The sequence below is a fragment of the Eptesicus fuscus genome, chromosome 24 (genome assembly GCF_027574615.1).
Source record: "Eptesicus fuscus isolate TK198812 chromosome 24, DD_ASM_mEF_20220401, whole genome shotgun sequence".
In the NCBI taxonomy this organism is placed as follows: Eukaryota; Metazoa; Chordata; class Mammalia; order Chiroptera; family Vespertilionidae; genus Eptesicus; species Eptesicus fuscus.
The window spans coordinates 6752150-6768189 of record NC_072496.1 but is presented as its reverse complement, the minus strand read 5'-3'; the positions used below and the strand labels follow the sequence as shown (position 1 = coordinate 6768189).

At 45.2% G+C, this 16040-nt stretch overlaps 1 protein-coding gene and 1 pseudogene across 1 annotated transcript in view; both read right to left on the bottom strand.

Moving 5' to 3' along the window:
• Positions 1 to 16040, bottom strand: part of TP53BP2 (tumor protein p53 binding protein 2) — a 109169-nt gene that overhangs the window by 68482 nt on the left and 24647 nt on the right. The window lies entirely within an intron of this gene.
• Positions 13129 to 14238, bottom strand: LOC129148304 (membrane cofactor protein-like; annotated as a pseudogene).

Sequence of the window (16040 nt, the reverse complement as noted above, 5' to 3'; positions counted from 1 at the left end):
CGAGTATCGCCAAGCGCTTTGGTCCTGACGTGGTCAGTGAGGAGGGGGGCTGACATCCTCAAAGCTGTGCTTTCATTGGGTCAGCAGAATCTCCCAAGACTCTGACCCGCTCTCTGACCAGGTCTGATCACAGCCACAAGTGCCTTTCAAGCTCGTGTCCATGCAATCTTAATTTCCTGATTTGCCCCAGTGTTCTGAGTGTTTGCCCCTGCGCCTGACCTTGTCTGCTTAGATTTGAGTCCCTCTGCCTGCCCTTTAACTTGTGACTTGTCCCCCTGGATTCTTGACCCATTTTTGACCTTTGGCAACAGCCTGCTCCTTAAGGATCTGCCTGCATAGATCCTTGCCTTCCACCAATTCTTAATTCTGATTGTTAGGCTCCTGGACCAGGCCAATCCATGCTGTTGGGGGGAGGGGCAGGGGACGGAGATGTTCTTAGACTGAAACCATCAAGACCAGACCTGGTGATTAATGCGGACAGACAACCCAAGGACTCAGGGACCTTGTCCAAATGGGGGGTGTGCGACTTGCTGTAAGGTCTTAGATTTCATATATTATCTATACACTAGAGGCCTGGTGCATGAAATTCGTGCACAGGGGGGTCCCCTCAGCCCAGCCTGCACCCTCTCCAATCTGGGACCCCTCGGGGGATGTCCGACTGCCGGTTTAAGTCCGATCCCTAGGACATCTCTCTCACAATCTGTGACCACTGGCTCCTAACTGCTCATCTGCCTGCCTGCCTGATCGGCCCCAACTGCCTCCTGCAGGCCTAGTCACCCCCAACTGCCCCCCACCCCAACGCCTGGTAATCCCTAACTGCCTCCCCACCCCCCCGCCAGCCTGGTCGCCCCTTACTGCTCCCCTGCTGGCCTGGTTGCCCCCAACTGCCCCCCCCACCAGCCTCATCACCCCTAAGTGCCCCCCCTGCTGGCCTTGTCGCCCCCAACTGCCCCCCCTCCACCAGCCTGGTCACCCCTCACTGCCCCCCTCTGCCAGCCTGGTCGCCACTCACTGACACCCCCCCCCCCCCCCGCCGCTGGCCTGGTCGCCCCCAACTCCCCCCCCTGTGAGCCTGGTCGCCCCTGCTGTTTGGTTGTTTGGTCGCCCCTCACTAACCCCCCTGCCGGCCTGGTCGCCCTTCACTGCCCTCCCTGCCGGCCTGGTCACCCCACACAGCCTGTTTGGTCGTCCGTTCGGTTGTGATGGTCACTTAGGCTTTTATTATTATAGATGAGGTTCGTATAAGACGAGGCAGACTTTTTAAACCTAGGTCACAAAACACGGAGTGGAGCCCTCACGATGCACCCTGGATCACATGGCAAAAGACATGTAGTCACAGAACTGCTGGTGGGCCAACAGTGTCCCTCATGCCCTGAGGACAGCAAGCGAGGTGTCCATTGAAGACCGAAGACCAAGAAGCGGCAGGAGATGTGTAAATTCTGGGGACCTCATCATCATTTACAAATACAAAGGCCTAGTGTGTAAAATTGCTTCCACTCCGTGGGGAGACTATTATTCTACATGTTCAGATGTGTCCGGGTATTCTAAGAGCAGTTTGGACATGTAATGCTTTAAACAATAAAGAATTCTTTCTCTCTTTTTTTTTTAAATTCAGTTTGGACAATGGAAGGCTACTGTAGAAGACCAGAAGAATGCTAGGTGGGGAGTCAGGAGGTTTGCCTAGAGAAGTTGCTCAGGCCCTCAGCAGCTGGCTCTCAATTCCTCCCTCTGTAAAAAGTGAGGAAGGTGATTCTAAATCACATTTTTAGCCCTTCCCGCTCTGAATGAGTCATTGACCTTGAGATGGAATCACAAGCCTGGAAAGGCTCTTAGAAGTTACTTAATTCAATGCCCAACCCTTCAGGGACATAGAGGACAGCCTCTTCTGGCCCAGCTCATGCCCTTTCCGAACAATTCTTTCCAGGAGAAAGGTCTTCTAGATCCTCAACGGCCACCCTCCTCTCTCTACTTTCCAGCATTAGCCCCAGTTCCAGCCTCCTAGACAGCAGCGTCCAAATGGAATCCTGTACCCACATGACCGCTCTTTACATCCCCCCTCCTATGTTCTCTTTCTCCGGCAAAGCATCGTTGGTTGCCTCACACATTCCTCCCCGGCTGAGGCTTCAAGTCCTGTCTCCACCCATTCACTCTTGTCTGGCTCTGCCCTGTGCTGTCATCATCCTTCTGAAACTCTGCAGTTGCTTTTGCTTCCTCCCAAGACTCCAATAAATCAGCATAATAGAATTTTTTTTAAAGCGCACACTCACAAACATAAAGAGAATGGAGAGGTCATTGTAGTAATAAAATTTCAGAATCTGAAGAGCTGAGGGACAAGCGGTAACTAACTCGGCACATCTGAGAAAGCCAGTCCCGAAGCCAGCAGAGGGCAAATGCCAAGCAACTGTGTGATGTGCTCCCCAAAGTCCTGAGAGGCTCAGGAAGTGATGGCTTGAGGTTCTACTGGAAGAGAAGAGGAAGGTGGGCCAAAGCAGGTTGACTGGATGGAGAAATTTCCCAGAAAGGGGGGCAAAATAACAGAAAGGAGGGAAATTGAAAGTGTGGAGACAAGAAAAAGGATCAGTCCAGAATGTCTAATATTCAAATGACAGGAGTTCTATAAAAGGAAGAATAAGAAAACACCGAGGGGAGAAAATCATCAAAGAAATAAATCAAGAAAATTTTCTGAGAACTGAAAGGCATACGTTTTCAGATGGAAAGGAACCACCCGATCTTCAGCATAATACTTGAACATGGAACTGAGTCACACCAATGAACTAGATTGTCCTTGTCCAGAAGATACCACGGGCCTGGTTAGTGACGAGACTCTCCTGAAGAAATCCTACGAAAGCAGTAACTGCTGAGACCATGGCCATGTCATACCAGGGGTGTGCCTCAGAGGAACCATGTCCCTGTCACACACACAGGGCCTCCCTGAAGAATGCTATTCTCATTGCACCCTCATTCTTTCCTGTCTTGACAAACATTTTGCTCTGGGTAACAGAGGGGCTGCAAATGAGAGTCCCTGAGTCCTGGCCAGTGTGGTTCAGTTGGTGGAACATTCCATCCCATGCACTGAAAGGTCACCGGTTCGATTCCTGGTCAGGGCACATATCCAAGTTGCAGACTAGATTCCCCAGTAGGGGGCATGCAGAAGACAGCCAATCAATGTTTCTCTCTCATCGGTGTTTCTCTCTCTCTTCCTCTCCCTTCCTCTCTCTCAAAAATCAATAAAAACATAGTTTTAAGAAAACGAGAGTCCCCCAGACTGAGTCCCTTTCTATCCTTTCTAATCAAGGTCACAGGAAAGGGAGAGGCAGACAGACAACCAGGGAGAGGGTGATGAAAACAGATAGTCAATGGGAATGAAACAATTACATTCAATGTATCGTTATGACCAATAAATACCACTTAAAATAATTTTATTCAACAAATATTTATTCGGCTTCTACCACGTGTAGGCACCATCCTGGGCACCAGTGAAACAGTGATGCCAAGGTGGCCCTAATCGTCCACAGGCCCATCTGCTGGGCGTCTGCCTACTTCACTGTGTACTTGTTCAGAACATGGCCCTCAGAAATGGAGGCCCAGGAGAGGGTGCAGGATAGGATGTCAAAGTGGCCAGGGTACTCCGCTGGGTGGCTCAGCTCCACTGAACGGTATTCTGGGCAGCTCATCGCCTTGTATCCTGTAGTCTCTTGTCACATCAGCCCTTTTCCATGGAGCACCTTGAGCCCTACTCAAGTGACCAGCGATAAAATTTAGCAGAGAATGGAAACTCACCAAGCGAGGGGCCAAGGGCAGCCAAAAAACCCAACCTTTTTCTTTTTTAAAAAATTGATTTGAGAGAGAGAGAGAGAGAGAGAGAGAGAGAGAGAGAGAGAAACATTGATTTGTTGTTCCACTTAGTAATGCATTCATTGGTTGATTCTTGTATGTGCCCTCTCCCGGGATGGAACCCACAACCTTGGCGTATCAGGACAACGCTCTAACCAGCTGAGCTACCCAGCCAGGGCAAAACCCAACCTTGAGAGACCCTAGTTCTGAGGGCATTAGGGGGAATTTTTTATCATGTTAAGGGAACATGAAATGATTCCTGAAGAGAAAGAGAGAAAAAAAATAAAGAACAAGAGCCAAAATCCAATCGTCAGTGGGCAATACAACAATTACTATAACTGCCTAAGCCTAGAACCAATTCTTCCAATGGCTTCGAATGCCACAGTGCTTAGCCAAAAACAGAATGCCGACAAAGTCCTGGGAATTCCTTTGGAGAGTTCTTCCTGGTACCATAGTTTTAAAAATGTGTTAGTCTTGTTACTATTTGCTTGTGTGTTGTATAGGACATGCCTTATTCCAAAAGAACAGGTGGAAGGTAGCATGCTAGTGTAATATCTTCCGAGAGAAACTGAACCGTCAAGCTGTTTTCTTTATTTCTCATAAAAAGGAATTTTGAGTGTCTGGAGGAGGAAAAAGAAAAACTGCCTCAGTAGGAAAGGAGTACTGAATATCCTGTGTATTAAAATAACATTCAGAAATCCTCTATCATATGAATGACATCCAAAATATGCATTTTGAAGCCAGCATTTTGCAGAGGGAAGATATTATGTGCTGTGTAAATACTTAGAGAAAGTGAGATTATTTTTAAGCTACAGAGATGAAGGCGATGCCGTCGGAGATACCGCTGTGGTGTGATGCTGTGTCAAGCTCTGTGACAAGAGCCATTTCTTTTTTTTTTAATTTTTTGCAGAGGAAAGGAGAGAGATAGAGAGTTAGAAATATCAATGAGAGAGAAACATCGATCAGCTGCCTCCTGCACACTCCCTACTGGGGATGTGCCCACAACCAAGGTACATGCCCTTGACTGGCATCGAACCTGGGACCCTTCAGTCCGCAGGCTGATGCTCTATCCACTGAGCCAAATGGGTCAGGGCAGGAGCCATTTCTTGCAAGAGTTTAAAATGTGGTCATAAAATAACCCACTAACAGAGGGTGCCAGACCAGCAATCGGCTCTAGGTAATGCCTAGAACATATTATTTTTCACTAAAATGAAAAGGTGGTTCCTTTTCTAGCCTGTTAAGCACATTGATGGCTTTTCTCACTCACACACACACACACACACACACACACCTTTATTACTGTGAATTTCTTTCACATGAAAAGCTTATTGCTGACCTTTGTCACCTTGACTCTTTGGGGAGATCATTAGAGTGACAGATCCTGAAGCTTGTTTTCCAGGAAATGCCAGTCGAGGAGGATGGAGCCATTTTTCCTCGGTGACTGCGATGGGGACAGGCTGGGAGCCATGTCCTTGGATGGCAGCAGCCCTTTGCTGCCACCCCAAACTTTGACCTTCAATGACATCTCACAGGCCTAGGACGTGCTTACATAGAAATAGGAAGGGAAATAACTTAAATTCGGCCCTCCAAGCCTACAGCAGGCCTTTCTGGACCCTCACGGAAATCTCGATTTTAATTTTCAACATGTCACTTTTGTTTAAAGGGAATGGTGCAGACATTTCCAATAACCATGAACATGAGGAAGGTGTGCTGAAGAACCAGCAGTCCCCACCAACTGGGACAGGTGGGAATAGACCTGAAGGTCATCCATCCATCCATCCATCCATCCATCCATCCATCCATCCATCCATATTTACAGAGCAACAGCCGCGTGCACAGTGCCAGACTAAGCACCAGCATAATAAAGACCCAGCCACTCAGGATCCTTCAGGTCAGGGGGGAGATGAGATAATAGAATACGCCAATGAAGTGACAGTGGGAGGCCTTGCATTATTAGATGACAAATGAATGGAGCAGGCATTCAGTAGCGTCTCACTTTCCGAGAAGGCAGGGACATTGGAGATGGAGAGGCCTCCTTCCCTGGGGGAGCCCAGCTGCCCGTGTTCAAATCCTGGCTCTGCCACTTGCCAGCCCTACCACCTGGAACAAGTTGCTTTACCTGTCTCTGCCTCAGTTTCCTGATCTGTAAGGAGCCGAGGTGGGGGTGGGGGTGGGGGCTACTGTAGCGGCAAACACTGACCCTCTGCCTTGTTTCTAATACAATTACATGATTTACATTCCCTAGTGTGTGTGTGGGGGGGTGGACACTTTGAATCTGAGATAAATCAAAATTACAGTCACCCTGACTTTCTGTGGTCCCCAAAATAATAACATCTTGAATATTTCCCATAAACTCCCTTTAAAAAAAAAAAAAAAGCACAATTTTATCTCTTACTTTTGCTATGCTGGTGTCTGAGGATACATCTTGACCTTGGAGAAGAGTTAATCATGTGAGGATATGGTCGCCGTTCCTCCCTGAACAGAGATGCACACTGGGTCACCGTGGTCACTCTCCAGGTTGTATCCCTTTAAATCCTTGTGTTTGTACTTGCTGAGCCAGAGCTTCTGAAGGCTGACGCTCCTGCATTCTTTGCAAGTAAACTCTTTCTTTCCTTTTTTAGATGCTTCTGTCTCAGTCTTCCTTTCATAGTAACAACAGAACCTACCCCCTAAAGCGTGTGTGTGCTTTGGGTGAGTTCATATTTAGGAAGCACAGAGCACAGGGCTGGGCTTTTGTGGAATGATGAAGTGAAGGCTTCCCAGAGCAGAGCAGGCATTACCCGGTCCAGAAACATGAGTAGGATTTAGAGGGAATGAGGGAATGGCGAGAGGAAAAGAACAGTGCCGCTGAAGGACACGGTGCAGCCTACATGGAATGAACAAAGGACTCGCTCTGAGTATGGCAGAGAGGTAGCATGGCTGGAGGACCCATCTGCATGGCACACTGAAGGGCCTGGCCTTCTCGGGGAAGATAACGGTTAGGGATCGGTCCGTGGTCAGTGACAGGACTTGGCCACGACTCTGCTGTCAGAAGCCCTTTCTTCCGAAAATGCCTTTGGAGGCCACGGCCCCTGTTAGTCCTGAATCGCTGTGTGACGTTTGACTTCACTTTGCAAGCTGCCTGCTGCCTTTGCTGAAAATCACCACGGCTTCCTGTCCGCTCCCTCCAACCCGAGTGATGTCCATGGCTGCTGTTTCTGGCAATGGGCTTAGAGGTAGCAAGTGAAGGGGTCCTGTCACTCCATTACAGAAGCCACAATGAGCTTCTCCAGTGTGTCCTAAGAGCATTGTTCTCCTGCCCATCTTATGTGAGGTCAAACCCCTTCAGCTCATCATGCAGTTTCTACGAGCATGCTGTAAGCTAGGCAATGTCCATTTCAGTACCGCTCTGCCACTCATCATAACAAACCAAGAAGCCGAATTCCTTTATGGACCAGCCTAGAAAGCATGACTAACACTCTGTAAACGCTGCGTCTGAAGCTTAAATCCCTTTTGCTTCTGGACCTTGTTTTCTAGTCTCTGAAATTCTATGCTTCCTTCTTAACTTGATTTTCTAATTTACAAAAAAAAAATCAATACATCATGTGCAGGAAACAAAGAACGTTTACAATCTTCTGCCAGTTAAAAGCTTTGCCTTTCAACATCTTTTTGACTCTACCTAAATGTTCTCAGCCTCGGTGTTTTTCTGTCCCTGCAAAGTACACAAGTGCCCTGGCCAGGTAGCTCCATTGGTTAGAGTGTCATCCCAATACACCCAGGTTGCATCCCTGGTCAGGAAGGCTGAGAAGGAAGCATACAAGAGGCAACCAATGAATGCATAAACAAGTGGAACAACAAACCCCTCTCTCTCTCTCTCTCTCTCTCTCTCTCTCTCTCTCTCTCTCATAAATTTTTAAAAAGAGAGGCATACACAAGCTCTGTCAATGTGCTTCAAGGGAGGTAACTATCTATAGCAATTCTGATTTACTTGGTGACTAGTTCTATTACCTATGCACGATTGATTTAATTACTGGTCCTGAGATGTGACTGAACTCAATCTCCAGCCTCTTTCTCTCACGGTAGGATGAGCCGATTCCAACCCTCTAATCCCAAGGCTGGTCTTTCTGACTTCCCATCCTGAGTCATCACATCAACAAAAACTCAGGTGTGGTTGAAAAGTCAACCATGAAACACAAAGGCACTCCAATAACTCAAGAAATGCTAAGGATTTAGAGGCTGTCTCCCAGGACCCAGGAGCAAAGACCAGACAAATTCCTTACAACATTAGGTTACAAAAGAGTGTGGCTTTCATCTTGCTGGTAGAATGACTCCCTTGCTGGCTGTGATGAAGCAAGTGGCAAAGCACAACCCTTGAAGACCTGAATCGAATCAACAACAATGTGGGTGAGGTTGGAAGCTGATTCTTCCCCAGTCGAGCCTTCAGATAATACCCTAGATTGCAGCCTTGTCAGAAATCCTGAAGCAGAGGACCCAGCTAAGCCCTTCCCAGATTCCTGACTCACAGTAACTGTGAAATAATAAATGTGTGCTGTTTCAATTTGCTAAATGTGGGGATCATTTGTTGCACAGTAATCCACACTGACAATATTATGACTAAAAGATAGTGATGTCCTAAATAAGTCAATATCCTATAGTAATGTTAATTAAATGAAAAAATGAGATGGAACACACCTTACCCCCTGACTCTAGAACCTGTGCATTAAAACACTACATTACACTGCCTCCGATAAAAACTCACTGTAAAGTCCTAACTGGTTTGGCTCAGTGGATAGAGCATCAGCCTGCAGACTCAAGAGTCCCAGGTTCGATTCTGGTCAAGGGCATGTACCTTGGATTTGGGCAAATCCCCAGTGGGAGGTGTGTGGGAGACAGCTGATTGATATTTCTCTCTCATAGATGTTTCTAACCTTCTCTCCCTCTCCCTTCCTCTCTGTAAAAAAAATCAATTTTATATATATATATCACTGTAAAACCACAGGATAATTGTCCAAGATTCCTTACTATCTAGGAGTTTCTCCTCTCGAGTTTTTTACTATTATTTCATTATATGTCATCATTTCCAGAGAGGATATAAAATGTCTCAATAATTTTACAATGCACTGTAATAAAATTAAGAAAATCAGAATGAAGAGACTATAAGGGTAAAAAAAGTAGAAGGAAGCTAGGTGGGCTGATTGCCTGGGTAGAGATGGGAGCCACAGATTCTGAACTCCAAATGTTCAAGATTCCAGGACAGAGGAGGAAAAAAAAACAAAAACATGATCAATTTCATGACTCCCAGGGATCTCAGAAAATTAAAGCAATTAGTTGCTCAGAAAAAGAACAACAATTCCTGGTTGAAACCAGAGAGAAACATTTTTTCTATAGACTCACACAAAGGAAATACTGTGTGATATAGTCATCAAGTCACAAAAACATCTATAGGGGACGAAAACAATGTCACCCGGCTTCCTGGTGATGGCTCAACACATGTACAGAGTTTAGAGTAACTAGAAAAATGAATGCAATGTCTAGCTTCTCTCTCTCCTTTTTTCCACTCTCAACATTTTTTTACTCCTACTTTTTGATATCTTCTCTCTGGTGGCTTGAGCATTACTGAAAAGGCTGTAAAATCTTGGGTTGAAAATGAAGACCAAGTACAAGATCACTGTGAAAATGAGCATTCTCACGAAGAGGAGGAGGAGGAAGAAAACCAATGATGCAGCTCCCTAAATAAATCAACTGCTTCCATCATTTTGACAAAGGAATCTTCCTTTGTAGGTGTACACCGGACCTTCTGCTATCCCACTAGTCCAATTTTAAATGTGCTATTAGGACACAGTCGATTCCTTCTCCTTTTGCAGTTGCAATATGACATTTTTACATTTCTTTGCTGTGAAGTCTAAATCCTACAACAAGACCCTCAACAGCCCAGTTGGGAGCGTCCTGCCTTGTGTAATTATTTAAATTATCTGGCTAAATTATTTGAACACTCATTATTTCCTGGATCTCGATGACCTTATAAATGAAGCTATTATATGATTATGGAAGAACTATTAAAAATAATAGCAGGAAGCCAAGGGATACAAGACAAAGATGTGAGTAATTGCTTGGCCTGTGATCGTTAAATGCTTGGTATCCATAAAAGGCCAAACACTTAAAGTGAGGCAGGATGAGGCAAAAACACTGTACAACTTCTTCCCAGAATGTCTTTTGGCAGATCAATGCCAACGGTTAGCCATCTAACTTCCATGTGATTATTTTTTTAAAATATGTTTTATTGATTTTTTACAGAGAGGAAGGGAGAGGGGTAGAGAGTTAGAAACATCGATGGGAGAGAAACATCAATCAGCTGCCTCCTGAACACCCCTTACTGGGGATGTGCCCGCAACCAAGGTACATGCCCTTGACCGGAATTGAACCTGGGACCCTTCAGTCCGAAGGCCGATGCTCTATCCACCGAGCCACACCGGTTAGGGTTTCCATGTGATTATTAGAATAGACAAGTGATTCTCAAGCATAAGGATCCCCTGCCCAATGAGGGGGACTTCTCAGGACCTGAAAAAGTGAACTACATAAGCTGAAATCATATTATAATGTTATATTATTTTACATTAGGGAAAAAAGAAAACTATCCTATATAATAAAAGGCTTAACATGCAAATTCTCCCCTCAAGAGTTTGACCGACTGGGAGTTCGACTGCCTGCTATGACGTGCGCTGACCACCAGGGGGTTGCATGGAACAAAAGAAGGCCCCAGGGCAGCCAACAGCCAGTGGAAGGAAGGCCCTGATCAGCCCTGATCGCTGGCCAGTCCTAGGGACCATACCCATGCACAAATTTCATGCACCAGGCCTCTAGTTTTTATTACAAAAACTTCTGAAAGTTTTGCTCTGTAATATTTTCTGGGATGCAGAGAACACAAAGAAGCAGCGATTGTCAAAGTCATGAGAACGTAGGGACATGGGGCATGGCTCTCTGGACATGGCCCGTGTCTCAGAACAGGACTCAAGGTTCCTATCGACATCAAAGAGGGCATGCACTTAAAAGTTGAGTAACATGGTACCTGACAGTGGACCATATCTGACTGATCTTTCTCTCCCCAGGGCTTATGATTCCATTTATACAAAACACTGGGACAAAAAAATTGAAGGATGATAGAGTGCATGGATCAGTGGTTGCCTGGAGCAAGGAGTATGGGGAGTGGGGGTTGACTGGGAAAAGGTACAAGGAAAATTTTGGAGAGATGAAAATGATCTGTGTCTTGATTGTGTCGTGGTTGCATGAGGACATACATTCAACGTAACTCCTCAGATGGCATCATTCAAATGTGCACACTTTACTGCATGTACAGCATATGTCTACAAAGCTGATTTTAAAAGAAAACTTAACATGTTCAAGTTTTTCCTCTTTTCTCATCTGCCCCTCATTTCTTTTTTAAATCTTTTTTTGTTGAGAGTATTGCAGATGTCTTCTTCCTCTTTCTCAAAAAAAAAATATTAACAACAACAAAAATCAATTTTTAAAAAAATCAGCCAGCATCCCTGCGGGATGGTGTCTTGGAGGTGGAAGGCAACCAGCTCTGCTGCTGGGTAGAAGGCACCCATCATCGCTGCTGAGGCCTGAGCACCCCATTGTGAGAGGGGGGCAGGGCTACGATGGAATACTGCTCAGCCTTACAAAGGAAGGAAATCCCGACACACACTACAACAAGGGGACATTATGCTGAGTGAAATAAACCAGTCACAAAAGGTCAAATACTGGTTATGATTCCACCTACATGAGGACTCTAGAGCGGTCAAATTCATAGAGACAGAAGGTGGCTGAGCTGTGGTTTAACAGGTTGTGGCTAGACTTTCAGTTCTGCAGGATGAGAGAGTCCTGAAGATTGACTGTACAACAATGCAGGTATATTTACCAATACTGAACTGTACACTTAGAAATGGTTAAGATGGTCAACTGTGCTGTGTGTTTTTTACAATTAAAAAGAAATAAAACATAGGCCTGGCCGGCGTGGCTCAGTGGTTGAGCATCGACCTATGAATGAGGAGGTCGCGGTTCAATTCCTGGTCAGGGCACATGCCCGGGTTGTGGGCTCGATCCCCAGTGTGGGGCGTGCAAAAGGCAGCCGATCCATGATTCTCTCTCATCATTGATGATTCTATCTCTCCTCCTCCCTTCTTCCCTGAAATCAATAAAAATCTATTAAAAAAAAAAAGAAGAAAAAAAAAAGAAATAAAACATAGTTAATTATTTACAATCCATAGAAACTCACAAACCTCTTTTTAGTTAGTCATCCTTCTTTCTGTATATATGACAAATCTGCTAACAATAAGAAAAACAATGTCTGGTTTTCGTTTGCTCTCTTTCATACATAAAACCAATCTTCCTGTGGACTTGAACAGCTTAGATCACCCCTCTCCACACCTCACTGCACCAGACTTGACCCTATCCCCCCAACACACAACCTGGATAAAGGGGGGGGGGGGCAGGATAATGTCCAGTGTCTGCATTACAGTAAATTGACATGAACATCTTTAATCTGAGGAATTCAAATCTATTTGCTGTCTCAGCTCACGCTCATATGAACTTTGTGAGCTGAAAGAAGGAAGGTAATATTATCCCTCATATAAACGTGAAAATAGATCTTAAGATGCATATGTCCATTCTGTACTTGACATTACTATCTTGCAAAGGTCCTTTGGTACTTTGCTGGCAAACACACACACACACACACACACACACACACACAATACCAAAAACAAATGCATTTAAAACCCAGAACTCCTCCTAAAAGTTCAAATATTTTAGTTGCAAGTACTTGTTTTGATTGGAAAGCATCTCAAAAACAAGCATTGATTTTTTTTTCTTTTTAATTATTTTTTATAACAAATAATCCTATATAATAAAAGGCTAATATGCAAATTGTCCCCTTGACTGGGAGTTCGACCAGGGGGCGGGGCCGGCCAGCCAATTGCCTGCAGTCCCTGCCCCTGGCCGGCCCCACCCCCGATCACCGCCCTCCCCCACCCTGATCAGGGGCAGGGCCAGCCGGACCCCACCTGTGCACGAATTCGCGCACCGGGCCTCTAGTTAAATATATTTAATGTAAGAAAGCAAAACGATTGTCACATTATTAAAGTAGATAAATTATGCAGAGAATTCTAATGAACCTGGCAAAGTCGTACTTATGCTGGAATGATATAACCCTCTCAGCAGTTTAACCCCATCAGTGTCCCTGCAACCCTTTCCTCTTCTGGCGAGGGTATACAAAGCAGCCCATGAGTCCAAAGACAGCAACAACAGCTAAAACAATCACAACAGTGACTCCAGCACCCACTGTTTTAGACGGCGTTTCATCGGGAGTGGGACGTCCTGGACTACTTGAAATGGGAGGCTTGGGTGGTGGAATAGCTCGACACCTTTAACACAGCTTGGCATCCTGGGCACCCAAGTGCTATTAGTTTCACAGACGATTTTGCGGCTGCCTTCAAGGTCAGAACCCTGGTTGCATTCAAATTCAACCTCTGCTTTGTAGTCACTTTTTTTTTTTTCCAAAGCCTGACACAAGGTTTCCAAGAGCGAGTGAAGGATAGTCACATTGGACCACTTTACACTCAGGAGGGTCACTACTCCATACGTTTGGCCCAGAACACATCAGTCTGCTCTCTCCAACAAGTGAATATTCCTCTGGTCCATGTGAAGGTTTGCAACTTAAGTTACTATTTCATTATATTCAAATGTATCCTTGTGGCTACTGCTGAATGCTCCGTTTTGTATCTGTTGACGTGGTTGACACAAACATCTTTACACAGCGTGGGGGCTCATCACTCCAAGCCACAGCATTTCCAGAAAGTTCACAATGTAGAACTGGTGATCCAAGTAAGTAAGAACCCTCATTACAAGAATGGCGGGCCTCTGAACCAAACTGAAAACGTCCATCTGGCCCAGATTTAGGCGTAAAGCATTTATTGAATGCTACACAACCCTGGGGAAGAAGGACTGAAGAAAGAACTTCAAAGGATTTTGCAATGTGCAACAATGATGGGTAAAATGACCAATCGTTTGCTTGCCCAGGAATAGGAAAAGGACGGCTCTGCTAGTTGTGGACATGATCCTCTCGTGCAAATCTCCTGGGAGGAGGCACCCATGTGTCATCAGGCTGACAACCAGTAGAGGTGGACAAACAAGAGGAACAATAAGCCTGTATCCTAGGCGGCACTCATATTCTACTGTGAACCCAGCATTAAAAGGGGGTGCAGGGTTACCCTGGGGTTTCCTAGATTCATATCTTGGTGTGTCATCACAGGCATCGGTGGATGTGGGTAATCGGAGCACTGGAGTCACCGAAAGGATCCCAACGAAGCCCCAAGAAGAAAAGGGACGGCGAGGAGGTGCCGTTGGAGGCCCGCGAGAAGCCATCATTTTGCGGGAGATGAGCGGGAATCCACGGGCCAGCCAAGCATTGATTTTAATAACTAAAATAAAGCAATCATTTGTTTTGAAAATTTCTCTATTAAAAAAAAAATGTGTAGGGAATATAAGGGCACAGAGCCAATGTACATAAACAGAGGACAATGTGAATGAGCTTACTGGCAGGAAGTGGTTTAAATTCTTTCCAGAGTTGTATTGTGTTGTTTAGATCAGTGATAGATGTTAACCAGATATTGTGTTAAAATGAAGGTAGACAATGAGTTCATTTCAGGCCAAATTGTAATAGGTTCTATGAAGAGATAGCAACACCCTAAGTAGAAAAGTTAAATTGCAATCGATTAGTGGAGATAAAACTAATCTACACTAATAAAAGAGTAAAATGCAAATTGACCATACCTTCACGACACCCACCAGCCAATCAGGAGTGAGTATGCAAATTAACCCAACAAAGATGGCAGGTTGATTTGCATACTCAGGCGCTGAGCGGCCGGGAGTGGGGCGGGACACTTGCATTGTTGCCATGGAGACAACACAGGCTTTCCGCACCACACCAGCCACTCCAGGCCTCTGGGCAGCATGGGAAGGCGGAAAGGCAGCTCCGGGACAGAGCGAAAAGGCGGCCCCAGCTGGAGCAAAGGTGGTGCTGGAAGCCAGGGGAAGGAAGGCTCATGCTTGCATGAATCTTCGTGCATTGGGCTTCTAGTATATTAAAAATATGCAAATGTGTCAGAAACATTAGGCATAAAGCATTTATTGAATGCTAAACAACCCTGGGGTAGAAGAACTGAATAAATAACTTCAAAGGATTTTGCAATTTGCAACAATGATAGGTAAAATGACCAATCATTTACTTGCCCAGGAATAGGAAAAGGATGGTAATTCTAACAAGCTAACCAACACTACTTCCAATTAATCTTCTTGCTTTAGTTGTCCTTTCCCCCCTTTCCTGTTGCCCTTAGTTATGGTTAGCTTTTTTTGCAGTTTCTTTACCATCCAACAATTAGATTCCAAACCAAAGCTGCAAAAGAAAGAACATCTTGGAAACCTTAAGTATCAGAACTAAATAACAAAAAGCTTCAAAATTTAGTGATTTGTGTACCTTGATCTTTGTCATAGGACATTATGAAGATACAAAAATATGGAAATATTAAGCAAACTTTAAAAACTTTTTATTTTGATAGTCATGAGGATGTAAAGTACTGCATAAGACATACAGTCAATGCCCTACCTGGTTTGGCTCAGTGGATAGAGTGTTGGCCTGCAGACTGAAAGGCCCCAGGTTTGATTCCAGACAAGGGCACATGCCAGGGTTGTGAGCTTGATCCTCAGTAGGGGTTGTGCAGGAGGCAGCTGATCAATGATTCTCTGTCATCATTGATGTTTCTCTCTCTCCCTCTTCCTTCCTCTCTGAAATCAATATAAAATATATATCTATTCTTTAAAAGAAATATAGTCAATAATCTATATATATAAAAGCCAAGTGACCCGAATGATGGAATGACCAGGATGACTGGAACAACCAGTGGCTATGACATGCACTGCGGGGGCCAACCGGCCTGATCAGGGCCCTGATCAGCCCAACCCCCCAATCTCCTGCAGCCCCTTCCCCCAGCCAGCCCCACCCCCAATGGCCCCCATCAGGGCAGGCCAGCCGGACTCCCCCCCCCATGTACGAATTTATGCACTGGGCCTCTGGTATTGTAATAATTATGTATGGTGCCAGATGGCTTATCAAGGGAATCACTTCATAAGTTATATAAATGCCTAACCACAATTTTATTTTGAAATAATTA